Raw genomic sequence first — 3,810 nt, 5'->3', positions numbered from 1 at the left:
GCTTAGTAAGTATGTGCCCACACTTCAAACCCAATAACGACCCCCCAAAAGAAAAGTGATACAATATATTTGTTCCCATTCTCTAAGAAACATAGATAGTTCACTCCCTCCTTCCCTTCCCCCATTTCTTGATCTAACCCAGAACCTTAGAGTATTATGAATGCTACACACCACACACACACACACACACACACACACACACACACACACCTGCTCAATCTACTACATCATGAGGTAAATTCTCCAGCTTTCTCTCCTGGATTCTATTAAAACATGAAGAAAATACTTACTTCATTTGTGGGCAAAAATAAGAAATAACCAATTCATGGCAGAGAGTGAGCATAATCTCTAGTACGGAATATTAGAGAATATACTTAATAAGGATAGCTGCCTTTCCACACTTCTTCTTTCACACACATTCAATCTTCATTTAATCCTGTAACATCTACTCAGATTCAAACCAGTCCCTTCTGTCTCCCTTCATAACCTGTCATGCTAAGAGCAGGCCAGTGGCCACAATTTGTTCTTCCACATTATTTCTTGCTCTATCAGTCCTTGGGTAGAGCAATAATCTTTCCAGCTCAGTGTGAATTTAATTGTGCAACCTAAGTGTTTGGATCATTTAGCTTCCTTTTCATTAGTTTCTTAATGGCTAGGAAAAAAATCCCTTCCTAACTGCAAACGTTAAAGGAAATATGTTGAATGATATAAAGTACAGGCATTTTCAACACATTTACCCTCAAGTATCATTTCCACCTGAAGAAGTTCAAATTCAATGGGAACAAAGACTGTGGAGAGGAAATCTTTCATAAGCTGGAGGAAAGTGGCCTTGAGAGATGCTCTCCAATTCTCCAGTTCCTCTTATATGTTGGGGGGGGGAGGGAAGAGGAGACAGAGAGAGAGGGGAGAGGGAGAAAGAGAGAGAAGGAAAGAGGGAGGGAGGGAAGGAGAAAGAAAGAGGCTACAGCTTTGAAAGGCATCTGAGATTTTTTTCAATTGATTGAACAGCTTAACAGTGTAATTGTGTAGGTTCAAATCCTATTAAAATGGCTAGAGACAGACAATTACTCCACAAAAACAGTAATGCATGAACCAGAAATCCTGTCTATGACTATGAGTCCTGCTTTAATCACTTGTCAGTTTATACCAGCAAATATCTCATTTATGTGGAAGTTTTTTGCTTTATTTTCGGAAATGCTGCTGCTGATAACATTAATTTTAGGACCACTGTGTAAACTATTGTGTGTCTGTAAAATTTCTATAAACTGTAAATTGTCATTCTCAGAAAGCGCCCTACAGACTCACACTTGACAACTTCCTTATGAAAGCTTCACTACAGAATTTGTGCAGAGACTCAAATCTACTGCCTTAAAATGTATTTGGAAATGACTACAACACCCATTTGATAAAAGTCCAGTGTGATAAGGATTTTCAACTATGGATGTACTCTGGACCATGTATATCATTTATAAGTTTTCTCGATCTCTTCTAAGTATTATCTCCTCTTTACGGGTGAGGAAGTAATTTAGGAAAATGAGCAAGTCTACTCCAGGACTAGCAAGGGAATTTCCAGGTGAGGATTCCAACTCATAGACCTGACCTAAAGCCCCGCTTCTTCCTTCCTTCACTCTGTAAATGCTGGTAATCCTTTTTTCCCCTTATTCTATTTGCCTAGATGTCCCATGCTGCAGAGACACGTTCTCCCTGTAACAAAATTCTACCCACTTTTCAAATATCAATTTAAGAAGCTGTGTCTTGCGCATTGGATCAGCCTCCACATCTGTAGATTCAACTCATGTGGTTAGGAAATAGCCAGAAAACACAAGTGTGTCGCTACTAAGCAGGAAGAGATTTTTTTTTCCTTGTCATCAGTCTCTTAATGATGCAACTAGAATGGCATTTCTATCATATACGGTGTTAGGAATAAGAGCTGGTGATACATAGCTTACAGGAACATGTATGTAAGATATATGCAAATGCTAAACTGTTTTATATGCTCATTTTATTTATAAGCATTCTAGAAATTGGGCATCTCTGAGGAATCCTGGAAGGAATTTCCAATCAATAATAGAAAACAATTGCATAAGACTTCTCCATTCTCTCACCTTTTACTTTTTCTACTCAATTTAATTCATTGTACTTTTTTTCTTTTTGGTTTGATCTTAAAGCCAAGCAAGCACTCTATCACCCCTATTCTTTTTTTCTCTCTCTCTTATAGTCTGTTTTTCAGATAGGGTCTTGTGCTTTTGCCAGAGCAGGGCTTTACTATCTCTGCCTCCCAAGTAGCTGGGATTACACTATGCACCACCATGCCTGGCTCATAAAACATTTTATTTGAGGCGAGGGATGGGGAGCTTGAACTCAGTACCTGGGCACTATTTATGAGCTTCTTTGCTCAAGGATAATACTCTACCACGTGGGCCACTGCTCCACTTCTGGCTTTTTGGTGGTTAATTGGAGATAAGAGTCTCACAGACTTTCTTGCCTGGGCTGGCTTTGAACTGCAGTCTTCAGATCTCAGTCTCTTAGTAGCTAGGATTACAGGCATGAGCCACTGGACCCTGGAAATGGAACAATTGTTAAAAAGGCATTTTATGTGACAGACACTATTCTTTTTTTTTGGATCTGGTTGTGGGGCCTGAACTCTGGGCCTGAACACTGTCCCTCAGCTCTTCAGCTCAAGGCTAGCGCTCTACCACTTGAGCCACAGCGTCACTTCCGGCTTTTTTCTTTTTGCTTATATGGTGCTGAGGAATCAAACCCAGGGCCTCATGCATGCAAGGCAAGCGCTCTACCACTGAGCCAACTTCCCAGCCCCTGACAGGCACTATTCTAAAACAAAACGACAGAAATCTAAGCACTCATGGAGCTTAGATCTTAGTGGCAGTAGAAAAAAATATTATAAAATAAATAGAACAAAATAATGATGCAAGATGTTAGAAAATAATAAGTGCTGTGGGAACAATTAAGCCAGATCAGGGATAGTGGCAGTGCAAGGCAGGTCCCATGCAGCAATTTTCATTAGGGTGGTCAGGATGAGCCTCCCTGAGAAGGTAGCTTGGGGTAGGATTTAGGTGGGACTTAGGTGGGACTCAGGAGACTGAGAAGCGAGTCATATCACTGATGGTGGCCGGGGAGGAGGACAGAGAGGGGTGTGTGAACAAAAGGCAGCCCCAGCTGGTGGATGAGTCTGACTTTTTTACTACCTGCGTAGATGGATATCTATTCTACTAAATCATGAACTCTGGAATCAAGACTTGATAACTCTTACATTCTCTTGCACATCAGAGGCGCATATCTTCATATTTAGAATCATTATTTTAAAGCATTAGTGACCAATCATTTCATTCCATTTCCTCTTTGGAGTTTTGTTCTCTCCCATGAATTGCTGTACAGTGATACACACAATGAGGAAACACTACCCCCTTCTGGACAGATGGTGATAGAGGTGTTATGTTAGATCCTCAGGTTATTTACAGGATTAAGTTCTCTTAACACTGTAAATCATTAGTACTTATTCCATCAATCACTACTGGTCACATTAACATTTTGAAACAATTTTGCTTTTTGTTTAAATATATTGCAAGAAAGTGAAATTTCTCAGGGAAAAGGAGATTATTCAGATAAGAAGTTTAGTTATCCCTAGATAAAACTACAGGAGAGGAAGCTCTAAAAAACACTGGAGCTCCCAAATGCTTACAAACAAGACCACACTAAAGCTACCAGCACGACTATGTTTATTGCAGCATTATTTACTATAGCTAAGATATGGAACCAACCCAGATGCCCCTCAGCAGATGAATGGATCAA

The sequence above is a fragment of the Dipodomys ordii genome, unplaced genomic scaffold, assembly GCF_000151885.1.
Source record: "Dipodomys ordii isolate 6190 unplaced genomic scaffold, Dord_2.0 Scaffold195, whole genome shotgun sequence".
In the NCBI taxonomy this organism is placed as follows: Eukaryota; Metazoa; Chordata; class Mammalia; order Rodentia; family Heteromyidae; genus Dipodomys; species Dipodomys ordii.
This window is presented reverse-complemented; position numbering follows the sequence as displayed.